Source organism: Podarcis bocagei, assembly GCF_964188305.1.
Source record: "Podarcis bocagei genome assembly, chromosome: 14".
Taxonomy (NCBI): domain Eukaryota; kingdom Metazoa; phylum Chordata; class Lepidosauria; order Squamata; family Lacertidae; genus Podarcis; species Podarcis bocagei.
In genome coordinates this window covers 2,897,101-2,924,223 of record NC_138139.1, presented here as the reverse complement: position 1 = coordinate 2,924,223, position 27,123 = coordinate 2,897,101, and the positions used below count along the sequence as shown (strand labels likewise).

General features: G+C 45.5%; 1 protein-coding gene across 2 annotated transcripts in view; it reads right to left on the bottom strand.

Annotated features, from left to right (window-relative positions):
- The window catches only part of ENTREP2 (endosomal transmembrane epsin interactor 2), a 214,368-nt gene that overhangs the window by 175,682 nt on the left and 11,563 nt on the right, over window positions 1–27,123 (bottom strand). The window lies entirely within an intron of this gene.

Sequence of the window (27,123 nt, the reverse complement as noted above, 5' to 3'; positions counted from 1 at the left end):
TTGCTGCTGTCTTCAAGATTCTTTTATTATAAGACGGCTCAGCTTCCCCCTAGGAGCACTGTGCACAGTAAGCCATGTTATGTGATTAAGCAAGCAGCACTTAATAAAGACACCCCCCTTCTCCTCTTAACAAAACCCTCTTGTCAAAGTCAGCTCAAGTATGCAAACTGAGACAGAAAACAATTCTCATAAGTTGCTCTTCAGTTTAGCATTTTGTAAGTTGCTTTTAGATATTTTGGAAAAAGAAATGAACCAATGAAACATGAGCAGCACTTCTCCTTGCCACTAGCAAAACCCTGCAATGATCTCCCATTTTTTTGCTCTACACTTCTCTCGTTTCCATCCTGGATAGAATAGTATTCAACACAGGGACAGTGTGTCATGACTCCAGCTATCACCAACTAAGGAACCAAACCCAGTTCAGGGCTCTGAGCCTACTGGTGGGGGTTGGGAGTCCATGGAGCAACCTTCCACAGCACTAGGGTCTGTAGAGAGTAAGTGCCAAGACTCCCATGGCCATCTTCCCCCAAAGCCTGATGAGCCAAACGCCTCCCACATTATTTCACCAGTCAGGCAGCACAGGAAGCCATGGAGCATAGGAGGAGTGTCTGTCTTCAGGCCAGAGAGTGGAGCCTTTAAGCTGTTGAGGGGAAGGATCCTGGAGAAGCAGCAAAGGCTTTCTGAGGCTCAGTTTGTTGTTCAACCTTTGATAGGTCAAGTTGCTCTCCATGAGCTCTCCATGGTGCTGAAATCCCTGTCTGTTCCGTGGGTTCCTTCATCACACCAAAACAAGCCACTGCTGGGGAATAGCCGGGCTGTGGTTCAAGATGGAATTTACTCCTTGCTGAACTGGCTTAACTCGGGTTTTGAAGTGTATAGGCACACCAAAATGTATTGTGTTTTACAATTTCTGGACCTCGCTTTAAACGGATTTTGGGGATGGGGGGGTGCAACCTGCAGTTCAAGCTTCAAGCATATAATGGTGTCCTGAGCAGACCAAATTTCAAGCTGACCTCTCATGGTCCAAGAGAATTTATCATGCTACATTCAAAGAAAGAAAGAGAATGTTAATGGGCAAATTAAACCAGAGTCCTCCCTTCTCTGAGCCAATTAGTGTCACTGCATTCATTCAACATAAAAGGGGGAGGTTTATGGCAATAATCATAGATTTAGCATTGCATTTTAAGTATAATGTGAGCAGACTGCATTGTTATAATTTATACTGCAGCAATTACAGTAAGGTTCATGATTATCTTTACACGAACAAGCGAATAATTATCTTCACAATGTTTCATCCAGGAAGCTAAATTCTGCATTCACTACCACATTCTGGAGTTTTTATACACCTTGGAAAATCACAGAAAGACCTAGTAATAACAGTCTCTAGATGAGATGCACAACTTTTGCCCATTGCACATCAGATCAGATCAGAAGATAAACCAAGCCATTTCCCACTAAATCAGAGCCAACCCAACTTAAGTCAACTAAGAGTTTGGAAAATGCCCCTGAGCTAGAGAACGATTATCCAGCCCTGTAATTTTCACATCTTATAAAGGGCAGGCATAATAGAGCCTCAAGTTCATATATCCAGTCCTGAGCAGGCACACCTCTTCTTCTGAAGACTAGTTTGTTCAATTTTTTTCCCATCTCACAATGCAAAAACCTCAGCATGCAAATTTGGTCTTACAGCTGCTGGTTGGCTAATCCTCTGTGTCAGACAGATTGGTGATGGTCAGTAGCCCAAGCTGGGCAGCTGGTGTTTCATTACTGGCTGCTAAAGGTTAAAAGATGGGCTCCATGACAGCTGGGGATCTCCCTACACATTTGAATGAGGCACCCACAAAAGCTTAAGGACGTACAGTGGTACCCCGCAAGACGAATGCCTCGCAAGACAGAAAACCCGCAAGACGAAAGGGTTTTCTGTTTTGGAGGCACTTCGCAAGACGAATTTCCCTATGGGCTTGCTTCGCAAGACGAAAGCCCATAGGGAAATCTCCGGGGACCTGTTTTAAATTGCTGGCGGTCGGGAGCAAAGACTTTCGCCCACAGCCGGCCTTCAGAAGAGGTCCTGGACCTCTTCTGAAGGCCGGCGGGGGGCAAAAGTCTTTGCTCCCCCCGCCTGCCTTCCCGGGACAGCGGAGAAGTCCCGCCCCGCTCGGGATGGCGGCGCAGAGCTGTCTGCCGTGCCGGGATCAGCGCGGGCTCTGCACAGCCATCGGGAGCCGGGGGAGAAGCCCGCCCCGCTCCAGATGGCCGCGCAAAGCTGTCTGCCATCCGGGGACGGCAAGCACATCTGCGCCGCCATCCCAAGCGGGGCGCTAAGTCCCGCCCCGCTCGGGATGGCGGCGCAGAGCTGTCTGCCGTCCTGGGACTGCAGGCAGATCTGCGCTGCCATCCCGAGCGGGGCGCTAAGTCCCGCCCCGCTCGGGATGGCGGCGCAGAGCTGTCTGCCGTCCTGGGACTGCAGGCAGATCTGCGCCGCCATCCCGAGCGGGGCGCTAAGTCCCGCCCCGCTCGGGATGGCGGCGCAGAGCTGTCTGCCGTGCCGGGATCAGCGCGGGCTCTGCACAGCCACCGGGAGCCGGGGGAGAAGCCCGCCCCGCTCCAGATGGCCGCGCAAAGCTGTCTGCCATCCGGGGACGGCAGGCACATCTGCGCCGCCATCCCAAGCGGGGCGCTAAGTCCCGCCCCGCTCGGGATGGCGGCACAGAGCTGTCTGCCGTCCTGGGACTGCAGGCAGATCTGCGCCACCATCCCGAGCGGGGCGCTAAGTCCCGCCCCGCTCGGGATGGCGGCGCAGAGCTGTCTGCCCTGCCGGGACTGCCATCCCGAGCGGGGCAGGAGCCTCCATAGGCGCGCGTCACCTCTCCAGCCAGGGGAGGGTCGCAGGGGGCTGCTTTAGCCCCGCGCGTGCTCTCCCAGCTGGAGAGGTGACGTGCGCCTATGGAGGCTCCTGCCATAGGCGCGTGTCACCTCTCCAGCCGGGGGAGGGTCGCAGGGGGCTGCTTTAGCCCCCCGCGTGCTCTCCCAGCTGGAGAGGTGACGTGCGCCTATGGAGGCTCCTGCCATAGGCGCGTGTCACCTCTCCAGCCGGGGGAGGGTCGCAGGGGGCTGGGGGGAGATAGCGATCTCCCTGCAGCCCCTTGCTGCAAAAGACGTCGGGGGAAGCGGGGAAGCGAAGCGCTTCGCTTCCCGCTGCTCCCGGACCTCTTCTGAAGCAAGGGGTTGCGGGGAGATAGCGATCTCCCTGCAGCCCCTTGCTGCAAAAGACCGGGGGAAGCGGGGAAGCGAAGCGCTTCGCTTCCCGCTGCTCCCGGACCTCTTCTGAAGCAAGGGGTTGCGGGGAGATAGCGATCTCCCTGCAGCCCCTTGCTGCAAAAGACCGGGGGAAGCGGGGAAGCGAAGCGCTTCGCTTCCCGCTGCCCCCGGACCTCTTCTGAAGCAAGGGGTTGCGGGGAGATAGCGATCTCCCCGCAGCCCCTTGCTGCAAAAGACGTCGGGGGGAAGCGGGGAAGCGAAGCGCTTCGCTTCCCGCTGCCCCCAGGACCTCTTCTGAAGGCTGGCAGGGGGCAAAAGTCTTTGTCCCCCCTGCCTGCCTTCCCAGGGGCTTTTAAATCGCCCCGGACAGCGGAGAAGTCCTCCGCTGTCCGGGGTGATTTTAAAATGCCGCCCGCCAGCATTTTAAGATCGCCCCGGACAGCGGAGAAGTCCTCCGCTGTCCCAGGGTTTTTTAAAATGCTGGGGGTGGGAAGAAAAGCCCTTGTCCCCCCCCCAGCCTTCAGAAGAGGTCCGGGGACAGACTGTCCCCGGACCTGGTCTGAAGGCGGTTTCCCTAGGAACGCATTAATTGATTTTCAATGCATTCCTATGGGAAACCGTGCATCGCAAGACGAAAAAACCGCAAGACGAAGAGACTTGCGGAACGAATTAATTTCGTCTTGCGAGGCACCACTGTATGAGCAGCCCGGATGTGCATTCCAAAGGTTCGCCAAGTCTAGCATCCTGTTTCTCACAAGGAAATCCACAAGTAGGACACCAGCCACATCCTGCCACTGATCCCAAAGGTTCCCTATAGCTATCATAAACTAGTAGACTCATTCTTACTCCCCTTTTAAAACCATCTATGCTAGCAGCTGCCACCACAAGATATGGCAGCAGCTTCCATTAATTAATGGCAGGTTGCATGAAAAAGGGCTTTCTTTTGTCTGCTCCACCATGAGAGAGGGAGATAAGGGTGAATTTCATGTCAGGAATCTTTAAGGAAAGGGATGGAAAATAAAACTGCCAGGATCCTGCTGCTGCTGCTATAAAAATCTTTGGTGTAGTCACTCTTGGAACACTGCATTTAGTTCTGGTCACAGCAAGTCTGTAAAATGATATTTTAGAGCAGGAAAATGTGCAGAAAAGCAAAATGATTGAGGGGTAAAAGAAACTCCCTTATGAGGAAAGTTTTCAACAACCAGGAGCCTCTTCGTTTAGAAGGAAGCTGAGCAAGAGGAAACATCAGGTGCACAAAATGATGTCTAGTGTTGAGGTGTGGTATGGTATGGTGTGCATTAATTTACAAAGTCCTGAACAACTTTGGTCTAGGGTATCTCAGGGATCTCCTGAACCCTTGATCACAGATCGATCACTGAGATCATCTGAGAGGATTGTTGGTCATTGTTGGTGAGGCTCATTTTACATCAACAAGAAACCAAGTCTTTAATGTCATTGGCCCAGTCCTGTGGAATGCTCTGCCACTAGAGATTCAGCAGGCACCTTTTAAACGCTGGCTGAGAACTCTTTTTATTCTGCCAGGTTTATGCAGGCAATTAAGAAAACATCTTTCCATAACAGCTACATGATTTCTGATGAGTTGTCTCTCATTTTTAGATGAATTGTCTCTCATCCAAAGCCTGGTGGTGATTTCTCTGAAACCTTCGATTGCTCAAGGCAGTGGAAAGCGTGTGACAGTGGGAAACATGAGGAAGAAGACTCATGCAGCGAAGCCTGATGGCTGCATGATCAGTCTGTAAAAGAGCCTTGCGCTGTGACCCCAACAAGGGTGCTAGAATCTCCTCCTTGGAGAAAAATAGTAAATTGGCTCCAGTTATCTGTAAAAGGTATATAATCTATATACACAGAAAGTGACTGAGATACACAAATCAATAAAGTGGGGGAAATGGCCAATGTCTCCTTGCTCCGAGTATCTTATTTCATAAGCAAGGTAATCCCATGCTTAAGTCGAAAACATACAGATGTCATCCAGCACTGGACACAATGCGGATTTTTATTATAGGATGTTCAGGCTGCATCTAATCTCTCCAGATTGTCTTATTGATCTGAACACAAGCCACACCGCAAAATGCTATGTCAACACTATACAGCTTACCAAAAAATGTCATTTATGGCAAATTACCTAAGAATTGCTCCCTCCTCACCCGCCCTTGCTTATATCCTCACAAATGTTCTCTTGGGTAGGAAGTTGTGTTTTCACACTAAATAAAAGGAATCTTAATGCAAGGTCAATATATATTTTTCTAGGTCACATTTACTCTTTATATTCCAACTTTCGCAAAGGACAAACACTTTTTACCAGTCCATTTTATATTTGTCTCTTTGTGTGTTTTATTACATTTACCCAGCTTCACTTCCTCAAACTGTTAATAATATAAAGGAGATGCCATTCAAAAAGCAAATGTATGAAAGAGGGAGCAGGGAGTGTATGTGTGTAAATAATGCCTGCTTTCCTCCTTCCTCCTCATTCCGCTTCCTTTTGTATCTTTAAGTATATTTACAGGCAGTGCTTTTTTTCTAGAAAAATAGGTGCTGGTACTCACCATGAATTTGTTACCATAAGTGCCAGACTTTTTAACAACAACAAAAAGAGGCGCTGGTTCTGCGTACCCTTGAGTGCCCCTTGGGGGGGGGGGGACACTGTCTACAGGGCTTAGAAAATTTTGGAGCATAAGCAATATTAAAAAGCCCCCTTTTAGGACAAACCCTCCCACAGTGGCTTCCCAACAATATATACAGACATAATAAATGTAAAAGCGGGGCTGGGGGGGGGAACGCAATAAATTAATAAACTGTAACAGCAACTTAATCCATTTGCACTATAACATTACAAAGGCAGCTTACTGAAGATAAAATGGCCCTGTAAGTTTGTGATCAGGATGGGGCTGTGAGCCCCACCCCACTAAAGGGCCCTTTAGCCTCTCCCCAATGGGCCACCTTTGGCCTTCCTTGGAATGGGGTCTGCAAGATATATCCCTGGAGGGAGCCCACTTGCCAGGAGAGGCCTGCCTATCTCTGTGTGTGGAGTAAGGCCACATTCATACCACATATTCAGAGCACCATGAAACCACTTTAACAGTCACGGCTTCCCCCAAAGGATTATGGGAGCTGTAGTTTGCTAAGGGTGCTGTGAGTTGTTAAGAGGCCCCCTCCTTCCCTCCCTGAGCTACTATTCCCTGATGGCTTAATGGGCAACCTCTCTTCCCAGAGAACTGTGGGAACTGTAGTTCTGTGAGGGGAATTGGTGTCTCCTCCCCACCCTTGGTGCCCTAATCGGACTGCAATTCCTAGGATGCATGTGTGGATGACCGAGAGACATGCGCAGGCCCCCTTTTCACTAACACCACAGCCTGAGCTATATAACAAATCAGGGAGTCTCTGGAGATGGAGCCCTTCTGCTCTGCTTCCTTGGGCAAGGGATCTAGGGGAGCACCTGGATTTTCATGTGCAGATTCTTGCCCAGCCTCCGTCTTGTCTCCACGGGGCTCACACCAGAGAGATTCCAAGCAGGTTGTTCCCAAGATACATAAGAGTCAGATAATAACCCATTAAACAATTCCTGTGATGTAGCCTGTAGCTGAATACTCAAATAAAAAGCCTTTATATTTTCTAAATGCCTTGTCAAAATGTCAAGCAGCTCTAAGTGGTAGGTGAATGGTTGAAAATTTGACAAGAACACTTATTAACCATGATAGTTTAAATAGGCCATATTGAAAACATAGCAAACGTTGGCAACAAAACCAGTTAGAAAATCAGATGGTTACAATATGAGCTTGGATGCTTTTCACTAGATTGCCCCCACCTCACCATCTGTATGTGAAGTCAAAGGAAGTCAATGAGGCAACATTCTCGATAACTGTGGTATAAATATCAGCCTCATATAACCAGGAACTAGTTAATGCATGAAGGGGTTAAGACCATAGAGGAAGCACTTCTGCCAGAGCTAACTGGGTCACACCCCCTCACCTTGGGAGAAAGAGTTAACAAAGCCTTTGTTTTCTCTCTTTTCACCATGCAACCAACCAGTAAGGATGTCTGGGCTGGCCGCTCCAAGCCCAGACCAGGTGGCTTCAGCAAACCATCTTTTGTTTCTGTGCAAATAATTTAGAAATGTTTACCAATTTTGAAACTTAGCTGTACTACCTGTCTTTTCTTGCTGTAATATAGAAAAGCACACGAATCTCACCTTTGAAGTTTGTAAATAAACCATTTTTATTTTTTATTTTATTAAGTTTGCTTGACAACATTACATTGTTATATATGGTACTATGAAAAAAGAAAAAGAATACAAATCAAAGACAGTTCTATACAATACAATTCACCATACTTTCTTTAGTACAGTGGTACCTCGCAAGACGAATGCCTCGCAAGACAAAAAACTCGCTAGACAAAAGGTTTTTCCATTTTCGATTTGCCTCGCAAGACGAAATTTCCCTATGGGCTTGCTTCGCAAGACGAAAACGTCTCGCGGCTTTGTTTCCTTTGTCTAAAAACAAAGACATGTTTTGTTTATAAAGTTAATTTATTTTCCCTTCAATTTTTGAACTGCTCTTTACAGTATGTGTGACTTTAAAGAGCAGTTAATAAACTGTTGTTGTACCAAATTTGGCTTTGTTTCGACTTTTTTTGACCATAGGAACGCATTAATTGATTTTCAATGCATTCCTATGGGATTTCGTGATTCGCAAGACGAAAAATTCGCTAGACGACAAAAATTGCGGAACGAATTAATTTCGTCTTGCGGGGCACCACTGTATGTACATAAGTAAACAATTTTTAAGCAACCAAACATGTGGTCTCTATTTCTATGCTAAGGGAAACTTTGAAAGATACTTAGAAGGGGATATTTTAAAGGTCTGACAGACTATATTACCATGCTTTACTTTGGTCCATGTTTTTATGATCCTAAATCTCTGCTGGAGTTCTCTCACCATGGTGTACTTGCCTCAAACATGGCTCTAGGCATCCAGAGAATCTTCCTTTTATTATTTAACCAAACCAGATTTATTACCACCAACAATACCCAACAAAAATTGCATGGCTTCATTGCATCAGAGTCTTCTTTCATTTCCTCTAAGAGTAGGGCAACAGATGGCATCTTTTCATAAATGTCATGATATAAGGTACAGGTAAAGGGACCCCTGACCATTAGGTCCAGTCGTGACCGACTGTGGGGTTGCGGCGCTCATCTCGCTTTACTGGCCGAGGGAGCTGGCGTACAGCTTCTGGGTCATGTGGCCAGCATGACTAAGCCGCTTCTGGAGAACCAGAGCAGCGCACGGAAACACCGTTTACCTTCCCGCCAGAGCGGTACCTATTTATCTACTTGCACTTTGATGTGCTTTCGAACTGCTATGTTGGCAGGAGCAGGGACAGAGCAACGGGAGCTCACCCTGTCGCGGGATTCCGACCTTCTGATCAGCAAGTCCTAGGCTCTGTGGTTTAGTCTACAGCGCCACCCGCGTCCCTCTAATGTCATGATATAGTTACCCCTTAATTCATATCCATCTCCAATTTATCAAAAGAGAGAGGGAAATGCTGTGAAAACTGGGGGCTCTTGGCTCAATTAACACACAACTGAAGGTGGAATCTCACATAAGCAATTGCACGGGGTTTTGTTTCCAGTGGGTAATGGCCACATTTCCAGAGAGAAAAGCTGTAACCCACTGCTCTAGCTCAGCCTTGCCCTCCAGATGCTTTGGACTGCAGCTCCCATTAGTCCCATTCAAGATGGCTGATGGTTAGAGGTAATGGAAGTTGTAGTACAACAATGCTCGAGGGCACCAGGTTGGGAAGGCTGTTCTGTCTTCAGTTTTTGCTGGAATGGGAATAGTGGGGAAGAAGCTCATGCTGGATTGGACACTAAATGGCTTGTCTTTTAAAAGGAAAAAAGGATCAGCCATCAAACACAGTCTTGTTTCTAATCTCACCCACGAACCAGCAATAAAACAATTCCCTCGCCCCAAAGCTGGGCGCAGACAGTTCTATTCTCTCCAAAGTGAAGCACTTAACTTTGAAGCCCTGTTAAAGCTGGTTTGAAGAATAATCACCATGAGGCTACCATGGGCTCCAGCTGAGCTGGTCTGTTTGCCATTGGCTGACGGAGGCTGAATCCAAGCAGGAATGGAAAGTACATAAATCACCACCTGCAAGGAAGGGGGGGGATGGTGGTGCTAATATGAACATTCACACAGTACAAACAAGGAAACCTAAAACTCATTTATGCATGTTGAAAGACTTGGCACTGCAGGATGTGGAGAAGGGTGGATGGGGGAGAATCACACAGAGGGTATTTTTCATCTCCTAATTTTTTAATCATGAATCACTTCAGACAGCTTGAGCGACTGATATTTGCTAAGTGGTCCCTTCCTCTCAACAAAGGAGGAATCATCAAATGTGCGTTTTAGCCAACATCATGGATCCATCTGTTCCTGTTCCCATCTCATCTCAACAATTCTCCCAAGAGGCTGCCTTTTAAGACAAAGCTCCCCCATCTCCGCAACATTGCAATCTGCAGGTTTATTAGACAAGCTGATTCCAAAAAGCCTGAGATTATGAAACTGAGCCTTACCAGGGAGGAAAGGTGCATGGTTGGAAAAGGTTCAGGAAAGGACAACCAAAATGATCAAGGGAGGTGATGGAGTTGACTGCCTTATGAGGAAAGGATGCAGGTTTGGGACTTTTTGTTCAGAGAAAAGGTGAGTAAGAGATGGAAGTGCATAAAGAAACGTTTCTTGCCCTCTCCCATATCCCAGCCGGTACCAAGCTTTGCACACAACTGAGAACACAACAGTCCACTCCTTGTTGGCTTTCTTCATTTCAACTGCCTAATGTTGGTGCGGAGAATCATTTTGTTTTTGCTCTTCTTAAACACAAGTGAGTCAGGAACCCTTGAAGAACTTGAAATCACCCAGAGACCTACTAGGAGATCAAGATCTGATGGTGCCACTCAGCACTGTACACCTTCCTATGTTCAAATGCTGAAGTACTTGCAGAGCAAACTGCTGAAGGTGACTCGTGTAAGTGAGCCAAGTCACGTGCCAGCCTACTGCAAGAGCTGCAGGAGACTCCTGTGGGCTGCATTTTGGCCACCCACAGATTTTCTGGCCACATGCCATTAGAAACACAAAGCCTTTGAACAGAGGGGGCTACAAACAAAGTGAATTTGAGTCTGGCATTTCTAGGAACTGCGCCAGACGGCTTGAACATTCAGCTAGCTATATACAGTTTCAATATGTATCTCCAGACAACTTCACATACAGATAAATTTGCACACATTTCCCTCATCCACTCCCAGTGAACTAAAAATAAAAATCGACAGAGAACGTGAGTAATAAGGAGTATTGATTTTCAAAGAGCTCTCCCTGGGGTAAACTGTGTTATAATGCACTACAGCAGTTGCTATTGGAATGTTTATTTCTTATCACAGATTTGTATCCCTGGAGATTGAGATCATTTACTGAAACAGAGCCTTGGAAACACACAATTTGTACTGCACAGGAACAGCAGTCCAACACCTGGAGAGAGTTACATGGTATTCACCACAATAGCTCACTGAACTTCTAAGATTATTGTATTGTATTGTATTGTATTGTATTGTATTGTATTGTATTGTATTGTATTGTATTGTATTGTATTGTATTGATTGTGTGTGTGTGTGTAATGGAAGGACACTGGGAGAACACTATGTTGGATAGTCTATAACTACACATTTTGCAAGAATCCTAGCTACTGCTGCATTTTGCAAGGCATCCTCCCTGCTGGTCTAAAGGCTATGAAGGTATGTCAAGGAAGCTGGGAGCAGGGAGAATCTCTTCTTTCTACCTTTGACTTTTCCTGGCTTCAACTGCAAGTTCCTTCCCACCGCAATGCTGGCTGCTTAGCAGGGAGGGGGGAGTAAGGTCAACGCTAGTAAGCTGCAATTGTGCAAATGACCAGAGGTGAGCACTGTGCACCCCAACATGCCCTCTTCTCCTGGTGCAAAGAGGGAGCACCTATTGGACTCCAACTCTCATCAGCCTCAATCTGCACAACCAATGACAAGTTGGACTTCTGAAAGGAGAAATGTGATCAGCTGGAAGAATGAGTAAGAGACAAACGCTGAAAAATGGGGAATTCTGATGTGTGTGTGGGGGGGGGGTGAACCGAAGAAGAGTCTGTCCATTAGATCAGGCCAAGGGCCCATCTAGTCCAGCACCCTGTTCTCCACGTGTCCAACCACATGCTTGTTAGGGTGTGAAACCTAAGACGCTGGCAAGTTAGCAATGTCATGTAACTTTAAGTAGTCAAGCTCGTTAAGTTGTTAAGTTGCTCAGTATATAAAGAGTGTTTGTTTTCTCTGTGTGGGGCGTGAAGCAAAAATGTCCGAAAGCTCTGGAGGTGTTTCTGTTATCTTTCTGCAATAAACCTGTCTTTGGAAAGACAGGCTTCCCTGTGTCGTTATTTCTTTGCTGCTGAGACTCTGAAGCTTGTACTGCAACAAGAATCTCTGCACTGGACTTAATTAATGCTCTGCAAAGAGAGCTGTTGCTGGTGGCGCAGCGGAAGCGTTTACTGGACCAGTACAAACTCTCTTAGGTTATGGATCCTTCTACGTTTCTACAGCTGTATTGTGTGCAGAGAAAGTGAAAGCAACTTTCGGATGAGAGAAGACCGGCTTGGTCGTAAATCCAGCTCTTAGAGGAGGCTGGAGGCGTCTGAAAAGTGAGTAAAACAAATCCCAAGGGGGAAAGAGAAGAAAGGGCACACAGAGGGAGTAGCAGCAGACCCCAAGAATGGCAGTGGAAAATTTCCAGGTTCCCTTTACAAAGTTGAACTCTGCTAATTACAATAAAAAAATTCCTTCCAGTAGCACCTTAAAGACCAACTAAGTTAGTTCTTGGTATGAGCTTTCGTGTGCATGCACACTTCTTCAGATACACATGTATATAGATACACGTGTGTATCTGAAGAAGTGTGCATGCACACGAAAGCTCATACCAAGAACTAACTTAGTTGGTCTTTAAGGTGCTACTGGAAGGAATTTTTTTATTTTGACTATGGCAGACCAACACGGCTACCTATCTTCTGCTAATTACGTGCAGTGGTCTAAGAGGGCTCAAGTCTGGTTGGAAGCCAAAGAAGTGTGGGCTGACTATGTCCAGAGGCGAAAGCCGTTTGTGGCTGTTGCAGCAGATGCCACAGCAGAGCAACAGGCTGCTGCACATGCCCAGAACAGGGAACATGATAAAATGGACACTAAAGCTAGATGCATGTTGATGGTATCGATAGACGATTCCCAATTACCTCATGTGGAAAATTTAAGGTCTGCATTTGAAATTTGGGAAGCTCTTAGGCGGATTCACCATAGAGCCACGCCCGGAGAGAAGGTGAACATTATACGTGCTTTGTATGAGTTGAAATTGAAGCCAGGGGATAGTGTGGTTGAACACACGTCACAGATGACTGAGTATTTCAACCGAATGTCGTCTTTAGGTGTGAATTTTCCTGAAAATATTAAAGTTTATACTCTGCTTAGCAGCCTGCATGCAGGGTTTGAAAACTTAGTACTAACTTTACAAGTTTTGCCAGAGGACCAGCTGAATATGAATTATGTGACTGGTAGATTGTGTGAACAAGAATATCAACATCATCGAAAACGTATTGATAATTCAAATACCCCAAGGGTTGGATGTTCAGATAATTCCCAGCGTGGGGAAACTAGCAGGCAGAGCTGTAAGGAAGCCTCACAAGTGTCTGCTATGGCCAGCAAGTCATGTTTTCGATGTGGCAGCAGGTTTCATTTGATAGCAAAGTGTCCAGAAAAGCAACAGGAATTTCAACAGTCCAAGGCCAGTTTCCGGAGTTACAGGGGAAGACGACGTGAGAACTACAAGAATCAACGATCCAGAGGGGGAGCAGGTGCTGATAAGGGACTATCTGCAATGGCAGCACAACAGAGTCCTAAAAGGAGCCAACAAACCTTGAAGTGGATAATTGACAGTGGAGCAAGTCACAGTTTAGTTCCAGCGACATCTAGTGGCCGCTTGATGAACTGCAAGACATTGCCAGTTGCAAAAACCGTGACTATAGCAGACAATAGTAAACGAGAAATGAACCTTAAAGGCACAATTTATGTTAACTGTTTGCAAACTAACCTTCCTGTTTTTGTTCTTCCAGGAATGAAGAATGGACTTTTGAGTGTGTCATGCCTGGTAAAAAGTGGTTTTAAGGTTGAGTTTGAAAATGATGTGTGCACCATTTTGAAACAGGGAAAGGAGCTAGTTAAAATTCCCTGTGAGGATGGGCTTTTTGTTTTGGATGAAGAGCAGTTAGCAGCAGGTAGATGTTCAACAGGTGAAGCGCAAGCTAAGTGTGTAAATAAGGCTCCTCATACAGGTTGTGCACATCTACTACACAGAAGGTTAGCTCATATATGCTTTAAGTATGTAAGCAAGATGCCAGATTTAGCTGAGGAGTGTAACATTAAACCCTGTCCAAATTTTCTGGATTGTTGTGCTTGTAAACATGCTAAGGTTAAGACATGTAACTATCCTAGATCTGATAGAGTAAGCAAGAAACCCTTTGAACTTGTGCACACAGACGTGTGTGGCCCTATGCCAGTCAAATCGCTTGGAGGTGCGAGATTTATGCAAATTTTGGTGGATGACTTTTCAAGGGCTAGTTGGGTTTTCTTTCTGAAAGAAAAATCACAAGCAGCTTCCATCCTAATGGATTGGATTGAAGAAGTCGAATGTAAGTTTGACACCAGGGTACGTAAAATACAGTCAGATCGTGGTGGGGAATATGTGAACCACACGCTGGAGACGTGGTTAAAAAGGAAAGGTATAGTTCATAGACTTACCAATCCCTATTCACCACAGGAGAATGCAGTTGCCGAAAGAAAATTTCGAACATTACAGGAAGCCATTGCTGCTTTGCTGTTTGATTCTGGACTTCCACAGCGTTTTTGGGCTGAGGCTGCACTGTATGCGAATTATACTTTTAACAGAGTGTACAATAGCACAGTAGGCAACACTCCTTACTTCATGCTGTTTGGGAAAAAACCAAAAATTGATCATCTAAGAGTTTTTGGATGTCGTGCTTATGTGCTGGTGCCTAGGGCACAACGTAGGAAAGGCGATCCTAGGTCTAAAGAAATGTTTTTCTGTGGTTATCAAGCAAACACAAAAGGTTGGAGATTTGTGAATGTAGAAGGCAATCAAACGAAAATCACAATCAGCAGAAGTGCGGAATTTTGTGAACAGGATGGTTGGAATAAAATTCATGGAAATCCTGACATACTATTTGATGTGGTGAACAGTAGCAATGAAACTCAGGCCCCAGGGCAGGTATTAGTTCCAGAACAGACTGAGGAATTTAAGTCTGAGGACGAGGGTGAGAAATCGTCTAGTTCACCCAAGTCTGTAAAGTCAGAATCTTCTAGCTCTAAAAGTTCACCTGTACAGCAAGAGAGACGTGTAAAGTCAGAATCAGAAAGTTCTTCAACTACTAGTGACAAACAGGTGACGACTAGTGATTCTGGGTCAGAGGGGGAAACTGAAGGAACATCGCAGGAACTGTTAAGGCGTTCTAAGCGTACCAACAAAGGTAAACCTCCTGAAAGGTACCAAGCTATTAGTGTTTGGGCTGGTTTGGCAAATTGCGAACCTGAAAGTTTTGAGGAGGTTGAGCAATTACCCCAGGAGGAGGCCAGTAGATGGCGTGAGGCCATGCAAAAGGAGTTGAATTCTATGAAAGAACTGGGTGTGTTTTCCATCACCAAACTGCCAGAAGGTGCCAAGGCAGTAAGTTGTAGGTGGGTGTACAGGATAAAGACAACAGCGATGGGGAAACCAGAGTACAAAGCAAGGCTTGTAGCTCGAGGTTTTACGCAAAGAAAGGGGTTACATTATTCCGAAGTCTATGCACCCACTTCAAGGAGTGAAACCCTACGGGCACTATTAGCAGTTGCTGCTCAGAAAGGGTTCAAAGTGAATCAATTTGATGTCTCTACAGCTTATCTTCATTCAGACTTGGCTGAAGAGCTCTATATGGAGCTACCGCCAGGATTGAAAGTTGGTAAATCAAATCAGGTATGGAAACTACATAAATCTATTTATGGACTCAAGCAATCTGCTCATAATTGGAATGAGTGTTTGAATGACGTTTTGGTAGGCATTGGTTTTAGCAGGAGCAAGGCTGACAATTGCTTATATTTCAGAAGTTCAGGAGATGCTCAAGAATCTTTGCTTGTTTATGTAGATGACCTGATTTATATTTCAAAGACACAAGAACAAGTAAAAAAACTAGCCAAAGAGTTAAATAAACACTTCAAAGTTAAGAATCTTGGTGATGTGAAGGTCTATCTTGGTGTTCAGATAGATAGGACCAAAAATGGCAGTTTTCTACTGAATCAAAAAGGCAAGATATTGCAAATGTTGAAAAAGTTTAACATGACGGAGTGTGCAGGTGCTAGAACACCAATGGAAATGGGTTTTGTAAAAGACAATGAGTTCAAGGATAGTGCTGAATTCAAGCGTGCTGAAATCTTTCAGTCAGCACTGGGAAGCTTACTTCATCTTTCGCAATGGAGTAGACCAGATATTGCTTACGCTGTTAACTTACTCAGCAGAGAAGCTTCGAAACCTAGTGTAAATGCATGGAAAGGAATTCAAAGAGTGTTAAGATATTTACAATACACCAAAGATTTTTGCCTTGAATTATCTTCGGAAGGACAAGCACAGATTACTTGTTGGGCAGATAGTGATTGGGCAAATTTAAAAGATAGAAAATCAGTGTCTGGCTGTGTAATAAAATTTGGTAACTCTCTGATTGGGTGGAGATCCAAGAAACAGAACCTGATTACCTTGTCGTCAACAGAAGCTGAGTTCTGTGCCTTATCTGAGTTATGTAGAGATCTAGAATTTTACAAATGCTTGGCACAAGAGATGTATGAAAAGGCCATCACTCCAATCACTGTATGGGGTGATAATCAACCGTGTCTTAAGTTAGCACAAAATGGGCAGTTTAAAGGTCGTACAAAACATTTGGATATCCGCTTTCAAAATGTTTGTCAAACGGTAAAAGCAGGAATTGTTAAATTAAATTACTGTCCCAGTCATGAAAATCAAGCTGATGGTTTTACAAAACCGCTTGGGTTTCAGCGGCATGAAAACTTTTGTGAAGAAATGGGTCTGAAGTAATTTTGTTTTTTGTATTGCCAGCGAGAGGGGGTGTTAGGGTGTGAAACCTAAGACGCTGGCAAGTTAGCAATGTCATGTAACTTTAAGTAGTCAAGCTCGTTAAGTTGTTAAGTTGCTCAGTATATAAAGAGTGTTTGTTTTCTCTGTGTGGGGCGTGAAGCAAAAATGTCCGAAAGCTCTGGAGGTGTTTCTGTTATCTTTCTGCAATAAACCTGTCTTTGGAAAGACAGGCTTCCCTGTGTCGTTATTTCTTTGCTGCTGAGACTCTGAAGCTTGTACTGCAACAAGAATCTCTGCACTGGACTTAATTAATGCTCTGCAAAGAGAGCTGTTGCTGGTGGCGCAGCGGAAGCGTTTACTGGACCAGTACAAACTCTCTTAATGCTTAGTGGAAGCCTGCAAGCAGAACTTGAGTGCAACAGAAGTTGTCTCTCTGGGCGCCCTCCAGATCCTGCAGCTTTTTGTAACCAGATGATTCCCTGCCTTGACACTTGTTGGCCTTTTGGTGAACTTCCAGCAGCTCTGGCAAAGGCCTCTGTTTAAGCCCACCAACCCACCCACCCCTCCTATTCAGCATCTCCCCCATTTTCAGCTTTATGTTATGTTCTGGGGGTGGTGTGTCTGCACAAACAATGTGTATACTCAAACAACCCCTTGGAGCCACCCCCTGTGACCATCCTTGCCTTTCTTGAGCTGTGAGCTGAGGAAGCCTTGCTCTGGGAGGCTCTGGCAAGATCTCGCAGGGCCGTCCAAGTTCCTGTGAGATCTCACAAGAGCATGCCAGAGCCCAATAAGCAAGGCAGAGAGCTTAAAAGCTCTCTTTGCGCCTTCCATGCATTTAATTTGTGCAATTTCAATCAGCCAGCTGTCATCAACATAAAGTTGAAACTGCGCATGTTAAAGGCACGTAAATTGTGAATGCGCTTCCATCTTGTTTCATTTCTCCTTCATGAGGTCCAGCGTTCCATTTGAGAGAGACTGAAGGTTCTATTTTGCATCCTAAAGGAGGAATCGCAGGATGTGTTATCAAATATTCAAATGATGCCGTGTTCCCCCCCCCACACACACACATACACCTGCTCCCCCCTCCCCTGCTCATTCATTAGCCAAGCGTAGCTGGAAAATGCCAAAACGTCTTTCCTAATTACAAAACTCTCTGAAAAGCTGCCTTAACAAAAGAAACAGAACCCCTTTCTTCCCAGAAGCCTTTATAAAAAATAATTTCTCTGAGAAGACAAAAGAAAAAACACACTCAAGGAAGGCCCGCATTTAGAACTGGCTGTTTTCAAAAGGAAATGCAGATTCTGTGTGCATGTGACAGTTCTGCTGGCATCTGAATCACAATCTGGCTCTTAAAGCCCCTGGAATGGTTGCAGGCATTCAGGGGGCAGGATGTGATTGAGCCCTATGAATCTAACCACCCATTTAGGGAACTGCCCCCCACTCATCCTCACCCTACAAGGGCAGAAAGCTGCTTGCTCCAGACTTCCCACCGAGCCCAGGGGGGTCTGCTCTGGCTGGCAGAAGTTCTTTGGGATTCAAGGCATGGAAGAGTCATCGCGTCACCTGCTTCCGGATCCTTTTGAAACAGGAGATACCAGGGGCTGAGCCGGGAGCCTTCTGCATGCAAAGCAGGAACTCTGCTATGTGGTAGAATCAAGAGGGCCCCTCCTAGAATGGTTTGGTGTCTGCTACTCACACAAACTATGCGCCAGATTCACCAAGATGCACTGGTACATTCTGCCAATGCATCTATTTTGCACAATTTTTCCTGCTATTTTATTCTTATTATTTTTTACTGAGTTTGCAAAATGTATTCTGGCTGTGCCAACGAAAGAAAGGGCTTTTCAAGCCTCTCAGACCTCTGAATGCTGGAATTATTCAGAACCCACCTGCTTCCCAGATTTCTGCAGATATTGCCACCTAGGGAAGCATCACAAGTGGCAGAAGAACACTGAATGTTTTGGGTTCAATTGCTGGTATCTCCCATTTTAAAAGCATCAGGTGGCAGGTGATGGCAAAGGCCATAACCTTCCTGACACCCTGGAGAGCCACTGCCAGTCAGAGAAAGCAATGTTGGGCTAGATGGGCAAATAACCTGGTAGAAGAAAGATCCAAGAATATCTTCATAACCATGAAGGCTAGGGGCTTATTTTTTTATTTATTGTTTAGCCCAGTTTCTTAGGAAGCCCCAGTACAACCTGCCTGTACTTTCTCTGCAGAATCACAGCCTCTATGCAGCCCAACAACAAAATTGTAGCGCTAAATGAGTTTATCCATTATCCTGCTACATCATCTGCTTTGGACAATTCTGATCAAACACCAAAAGGAAGTTGTGGAAATTACTGGTGTTATTTTTCAAGCAAAAAGACTCTTAATAAGTGTCTTTCAAGCTACCATCTCACCCAGCTCTCAGCATCCACACAAAATCTAGATAACCACTTTTTATTCCCAGCAAAGAAAGCCTTTGTTTATTGCTTTTAAAAAGAAACGCACAAGCAATTTTCCAGTACACCTATTCTAGGCTGCAAAATGACAACAGCCTTTTTTAAAAAGAAAAAAGGACTTCAGCAATTTCAGAATCTGACCCTGGTGTGAGAGAACTACACTAACTCTCCTTCTTGCGGGTGGGGGAAGGTGTATTTAGAACAATATTACCAACTGAATGAGGTGTTCAAACAAGACAAGCAGCATGGTTTTATGGATCAAAGTTCCCAATTCGAGAGGGAACTAATAGAAAACAGAGAAAAACTAATCTCAAGGCTGTATAAGATCCTGTTAGAATGGGAAACTAACGATGAAATGGTTAAATCTGCTATGATCCACTGGGCCCGGGATGCGGGAAATAATATAGAACTAGAATTGTGGGGGAAACTATGGAAATCAGGTTTGAAATTCACAGCATGTTACGCTGTGAAAGAAAATTTAATGAAAATGATTTACAGATGGTACTCAACTCCACGTAAGTGGGCAAAGAAGTAAAAATCAGAATCAGGCATTTGTTGGAAGTGTAAGGAAGGAGAAGGTACATTTTAACATAGGTGGTGGATGTGTAGAGTGGCCAAGGAATTTGGGGAGATGATTTATAATGAGATAAAGAAAATATTTAAGGTGAGAAGTGCAGCGAGAATATTATATGCATAAAAATGGCAAGATGAGGTAGTACCTACCAAAGAGGACTGGCAGTTGAAACTGATGAAATACTATATGCCAAATTGGCAAGTTAAGCTAGTAAAATTAGAAATAAATTTAAGTAGGCAGAATTTAAGTAGGATTGGAAAATGTTTCTAGATTATTTTAAAATTATTGTAATCATACTAAAATGTAAGTTGCTTTAGAGTAAGAAAAGCAGTAAAGTTTAAATTTTAAAATATTATGGAGAAGATAAGGTATAGAAGAACTATAATATGCAGTACAGTGGTACCTCTGGTTACGTACTTAATTCGTTCTGGATGTCTGTTCTTAACCTGAAACTGAAGCACCACTTTAGCTGACGGGGCCTCCCACTGCTGCTGCGCTGCCAGAGCACGATTTCTGTTCTCATCCTGAAGCAAAGTTATTAACCCGAGGTACTATTTCTGGGTTAGAGGAGTCTGTAACCTGAAGCGTATGTAACCCGAGGTACCACTGTATTATTTGGAAAATTAAAGAAACCGTGGAGAGGTGGGGGGATTCCAAAGACAACTGACTGCAAATTAGAAAATGTTGCAAGTTCTTCTGAAATATATAAATAATTAAAAGAAGAAGACTGGGAACCACCCATATAAAAAAGCTACCTGACCATCTCAAACATGGAAGCGGGGGAGGGGGGCGGGCGGGGGGGAATGCTTTTGTCCAGCTGTTGTGTGTTCTTTTGCTATTGAATCTCCACATTTGCCACACTGGAAATTGTACAGCTCACTGCACCCAAGTCTTTTCAACTGTTCTGTGCAAAACTTAATAACACTTTCCAAGTCTGCAGACGTATTTGCTGGATCCTCTACTTCTCATACAATGCACCAGAAAAACAGCAACAGAGGGTGGGGGAAGCTTGTGGCCTAGGGGCCCCTTCCTGCAAGTAATCTCATCCCAGAGGCTGTAGTTAGTATGATGTAGCAGATAATGAAGCTCATTTTTGATTCAGAGGGGGAAACCCACCAAGTTAAGCCAGTGCTCTTGAGAGTGTCTAAAGCTCTCAAATGTCAAAAGTAGAAAATATGAAGATCAGAGATAAGCTATAGGCAGACCCCGCCCCCCAAATTAAGCCAACATTTCTGGGAGCATGTGAAGCTCTTCATAATTTCTATTTGTGGCATTTGAGATCAGGGTTAACATAGAGACTCTTCTTGGAGTCTGTAAGAAACTGGAAAATAGTTTCTTCCTGATGCCTTTATAGCAAAAGAAGAAGAAGAAGATGAAATGCTATTTGGCTGTTCTGCGCTCTGGTTTTCACCGCCTTGATGTGCCACTGCCAAGTCAGTGTTTCACTAAAAAGGACTCCAAGATATTTGAAAACACAAGATTGCTCTAGTTCATGGTGCTCAAGGGTCGATTTATTTTGGGGGCTATGTTTTCCGAAGACCTTGATTTTTGATTTGGAGTGGTTAACCTGCCAGAGCACGATTTCTGTTCTCATCCTGAAGCAAAGTTATTAACCCGAGGTACTATTTCTGGGTTAGAGGAGGTCTTCTTGTTTACAATATGACTTGAGAGCCTCCAGAAGATTTTTAAGGCCCAGACAGGTCCGCATACAGCAAGCAGAACACCTTCCTGTTTCTAAGTACCAGAGAGGGGGAGTGAGCTTGGCTAAATGTGGAACTATATCATTGATGTAAAAGTTGAAAAGCGTGGGGGCTAAAACACAGCCTTGTTTTACACCACTAGTTACCGGTAACTTGATAGATTGAGACAAGCAGTCATTTAGGCCCACTCTGACTCTCGTGTCAGTATCGCTGTGCAGATCTCGGATCAACAGGAGTCGTCTATGTTCTATATTGGTGTTTAGGAGCTTCTCTGACAATCTGCTACAATTAATGGAGTCAAACTTGCACTTTTTAATTCTATTGGGCTGCTGAACAGCAAACTTATTTCTTTTACAAAGGAACTTTACAATGCAAGACTACAAAGGTATCAAACTACAGAAAGTTATGGAATAGCAAAATCACAAGATCTTATAATGTATGCTGAAAAGGTCCAGCTATTCCCACTTCCCTACTGCTCCCGCCTGTCATTCAATTTTAACTCATAAGACATACAAAAGAACCATAGAAACGATTTCACATTGTCATTTAATATGATTACAGGGCTCCCCACCAGCTCTAGACCAGGTGGGTTGGATGTTCCAGCATTTTGGAAGAGGTGAAACCAAATTGACTTACCGTATTTTTCGCCCTATAGGACGCACTTTTCCCCCTCCAAAAATGAAGGGGAAATCTGTGTGCGTCCTATGGGGCGAATACAGGCTTTCGTTGAAGCTTGGAGAGCGAGAGGGGTCGGTGCACACCGACCCCTCTCGCTCTCCAGGCTTCAGGAAGCTATCAGCAAGCCTGGGGAGCCCGCGGGAGTTCCTGCAGGGCTCCCTAGGCTGCAGATAGCAGCCTGCCGCCCGGCGCGCAGGGCGCCCTGAAGCAGAGCACCCCGCACTTCGGGCAGACATCGGGCAGCCCCACAAGCTCGGGGGACAGCGGGGAGGTGCAGCGCCGCCATCCCACTGTTCCTCAACCTGGTTTGGAGACTGGCACTGGGGAGAAGCGCGCTTCTCCCCAGCGCCAGCCCCACAAGCTCGGGGGACAGCGGGGAGGCGCAGTTTGGATTCCCCGACCTGGTTTTGGGGAGGAAATAAAGGAAAAAAATATTTTCCTTTATTTCCCCCCAAAAAAACTAGGTACGTCCTATGGGCCGGTGTGTCCTATGGAACGAAAAATACGGTATTTATTTAATGCATTAATAACCCATTTTTTTATCTAAGGAGCTCAAGGTGGCATAACAGGCTCTTTCCCCCTTTTATATTCCTCACAACAGCCCTATGAGGTAGGTTAGGCTGAGAGACAGTGACTGGACCAAGGTCACCCAGCGAACTTCATGGCCAAGTGAGGATTTGAACTGTGGTTTCCCAGGTCCTAGTCTGACATTCTAAGCACTACACCACACTGTCTCACTGACTCTTAGACTCCAGCTGGAGGGAGTCCTTCATACATCTAGAAAATCACTCTACCCACTTTGTAGCAAGTCAGATCATTGGTCCATCTGTCTCCATTCCATCAACCCTGGATGCCAGAGGCTCTCTAGAATTTCAGGCAGCAGCTGCACCCAGTGCCTAAGAGGTTTTATGCAGGACTGTATCCAGCTGATTGGGCCTGTGGATTAGGCCAGGGGAAGGCAACAAGTTGGTCTTCAAATGTTGTGGGGCTCCAACTCCCGTTCGTCCCATTAGCATAGCTAATGGACTGAGATGATGGCAGCTGTCCATCAAGACCTGGAGGGCGCCACCTCTCCTTGCCTTGTGGTAAAGCCATCTCTGGATTAACTGGTCTAAACTCTTAAAGATAAGTACTTAAAACACACACACATTCAATCAATCAATCAATCAATCACTACAAGCAGAGCATTTTCATTTTCTGCAAAGTGGGATTATCAAGGAGCATACCTGCAGTCTTTCATGGTTTGAATAGCAGCTAACCTTTTCCCTCCTAACGACAGCTAAATTGTGCGGGCTGCTTTCCATAACTTCTAAACCACCTGTCTGTCTGCTCCTTCAACCTCTTTTGAAAGCAGGGTGCCTGCAATTTTTCATCTTTAGAAAAGCAGAAGAGAGCCAAAGAATGGCGAGAGATGACAGAGAGCTGAAAGCTGCATCACTGTTGCAGCACATGCTTGCTTACACATGGAACAACACAGAGACTCAGCTGGTCCTTGGTCAAATGGGTGGCGGAAGGCAGCCTGGGAACGGATGCACTGGTAGATCTCCGGGTGACATGCAGCAGTAGCTCTGAAAAGAGTCTGACTTCCAGCTGTGCAACTGGGCAGAACATCTGCTCAAGAGGCATCTTGTACTATATTTTTGGAAAAGTGTTTGTCTGCCTGCTCTTCAGCCACCTACTGAGATAACATCACCCAATTTGGCACAAGGGTTCCTGAGGTGGGGTGGGGGTCATGTCGACGTGTGGATGCTGGGTGCCATTCTGACGGCAGACCAAAACGTCACTTTGGCATGACTTTGCCTGGTTTTTTGGCACAAGTTCTGCCACCTCTCAAGATATCATCACCAAACTGGGCACAAGGGTTTCCAAGATGCAGGAGGCAGGCTTCATAACCATTTGGATGCTGGGCACCATTTTGAATCAAAATGGCAGACCAAAACAGAATATTGGTGAGATTTTTGGGCATAGGTTTAGCTTCCTTTCAAGTTGTTGATGCCAAACACTGCACAAAGGTTCCCAAGGTGGGGGTCTTCATCAAAATGTGACTTTGGTGTGCATCTTGCAGGCACACTCAGAAAATCCTGACTTGCTGCAAAGATGGCATAGTGGTCAGAGTGGTGGACTAGGACCTGGGAGACCAGGGTTCGAATCCCCACTCAGTCATGAAGCTGGGTGACTTTAGGTAAGTTGCTGTATCTCAGCCTAACCTACCTTACAGGGTTGTTGTGAGGATAAAATGGAGAGTGGGGAGGAGAGATATATATGCCCTCTTGAGCTCTTCAGAGAAAAGGCAGGATAGAAATGAAGTAATAAATTGGTGGCAAAACTTGGAGTTTCAACAGAAATTGACATGCATGGCATGGAACAGTGGATAGAGAAAAGTTGTTCTCCCTCTCATAACACCAGAACTCACAGACATCCAGTGAAGCTAAATGTTGGAAGATTCAGAATAGATACATAAAAGAAAATACTTAGTCATGCAGCAGAGTTAGACTACGCCCCCCCCCCCCACAGGAGGCAGAGATGGCCACCAGCCTGGATGGTTCAAAGAGGAGGAGAGAAATTCACGGAGGAGGAGGAGAGGGCTATGAAGGGGCCAGGATGGCTCTGCTCTGCCTCCCCAGCCAGAGGCAGCCATGCTTCTGGGTAGCAGCTGCTGGAAACCGCAGGAGGGGAGAAGGTTCTTGGGCATGAATCCTGCTTGCTAGTTTCACACAGGCATCCGTTTGGCCACTGTGATATCAGGATACTGGACTCAATGGGTCATTGGCCTGATCCAGCAGGCTCTTCTTATGTTCTTATTACATGCAAGGCGGGGGATGAACTGAAAAACTAACAAAGGCCACTATCTGCCTGAAGACGGAGTGTCAAATGTTATCATTCCCTTTCAGTTTGCTTACCATTTATTTTGCCTCTCTCTATTCATCCCCTGGGGGAGATGAAGATAAGTGAATGCTTAAAGCAACCCTAATCTGCTACTGCCAGGTATAGCCTGGGGAAATTGGCTTCCCAGTGGCGCTGCCCAATATTTATGTTTCCAGATGCTTCATTCACAGCTGAGGTTAAGGGACACAGGCAGCAAAGGTCCTTAACAGACAACAGGACACGGCTTTTATGCTAATAGCCCTTATCTGTCTACAGACCTGCTTCTGTTGCAAATGCTACCTTATCTTTTCTGGCCGAAGGCTCTTTTTTACCTCGAGGAACAAATAAAAAATCCTTATGTGCCAAATGCACTTGCTGAAGGAGGGATTACAGAACCACAAGAGCACAGCAATCATTTCAAACAAGAGGGGGGGGGGGGGAGAGCGCCAAGAGTGAACTTGCTAAGCAAACCTAAGGCTCTCTCCAGTATTCTCTGTCCGCTGACAGCATCCTGTGCTAACTGGTGGGAGAGTTCTAGTGCTGTGCAACACAGGAACCCAGCAAAACAGGAAAAACTTGTTGCACAACAGACTGCACAATCTATTGTGCAACAAAGTCTCCAAAAACCTTGTGCTCTTGCACCACAATTTTCCACTCGTGAAAAACCCAATGTTAGTGAGAGAGATTCCCAAAGCAACCAGTGATATCTTAAGAACACATCTAGCTCAGTACTGCCTACACTGACTGGCAGCAGCTCTCCAGGGTTTCAGGAAGGAGACTTTCCTAGCCCTACCTGAGATGTTGGGGATTGAACCCGGGACCTCTGCATGCAAAGCAGATGCTTCACCATTTGGAGAAAGACACAGCCAGCAGTGACTTGCAGGAGAAGATGGTATGTAAACGTAATGAATAAGAAACCAATGAATACATACTACATGTCAAGCACATATGAACTGTTCTATACGATACTGAATCAGACACTTGGCCCATCTAGAGATGCAATGGGGTGGGGTAGGGAAAACCACAGAAAAAACTGGGGGAAATCCCAGTTTCCCCCCTAATTTTTCAGAAATGGCGGGGAAACCGCAAAAAATAGGGTGAGAGGAGAAACGCATAAACAACTCTGAAGCAGGCACACGGCCAGTCACACACACGACTCTCCCTCATAATTTTTGTTCCTTCTCCAGACATCTAGTTTTCTCTAGGGTAAGTCTTGACCTTTTGAAATAAAAGCGTTGGAGGAAGGATGCCATAAAGTGGAAACAGTTGTGAGGGAAATGGGCACGCAGGTCACTTTGCAGATGTTTTGCAATGTTGTATAAGCCAACTTGACGTTTAACAAGTAAGTAAATAATTTTTTAAATAAAAAATACATATACACATTTAGAATGTCATCAACTGGACAGTAAACATTACATGTGAGGCAAACACAGACGAAATATCACAATTCCAAAACTTGTGTAGGTTCACAGGATCAGACGCGTAGCATCACCCACAATGACTGCACAAGTGTGGCTCAAACCCCCACCCCCCTTCTTAGATTGTATGGTTATTTGTGCTCATGGCAGTTGTACACGATTCTGCTTTCTTAGGGAGGTCATGCTGCTTCATTTTCAATCACTGCACGTCCCACAACTTCCTGCTGAACCCTGCAACTTTTTATACCACCAGTATTTGGGGCCAGGGGCTCATTTTTGTCATGCTATAGTGCAAAAGTGCCTCTCTGGACAACAATAAAAGAATAACAATTGGGAAGCACCGCAGAACAGCTAATAAAGTGGAACTCTGCGTGGACAGTCCATTATGAACCCGACACCAACGTCTTCTTCTTGTATTGCATTTTGTGTTTTTACAGCCACCCTGAGATCTTCAAATGAAGGGCAGCGTACAAATTTAATAAATAATGCTGCAGAATGTACAAACAAAAATACTAGTCTGGCAGGACCGTGAAGCTGATTTAACAGTTATCCCCTTTTCCAAGGGAACCCTGGGGGGTCTGGGATGGAGAGAAAGTGGTTAGAAATTCTCTTATTATTCTAAACTACAGTCCCCTGGATTCTCTAGGGAAAGCAAAACTCCACCATAATGTGAAGCAGCTGTGGTGTTGCAGAGCAAGAAGGAACATCATCTGCTGGAGCACCTGAGCTCAAGAGGGCATGTCGGGGGGGACAGGACACCCCGCTTTATCCTTATAACAACAACAACCCAGTGAGGTTGGCTAGGTTCAGTCAGTGACTGGCCCAAGGTCACTCAGGAAACTTCCAGGATGTGCATCCATGTTTCTACAGGCAAAGTCCAACCCGCTGACCATTTCACTTAGGGCTGGCTGGGTGATACCTGGTTTCCAACATCGCAATATATCACCAGCTAAACACTGTGATTTAGTCATAGATCAC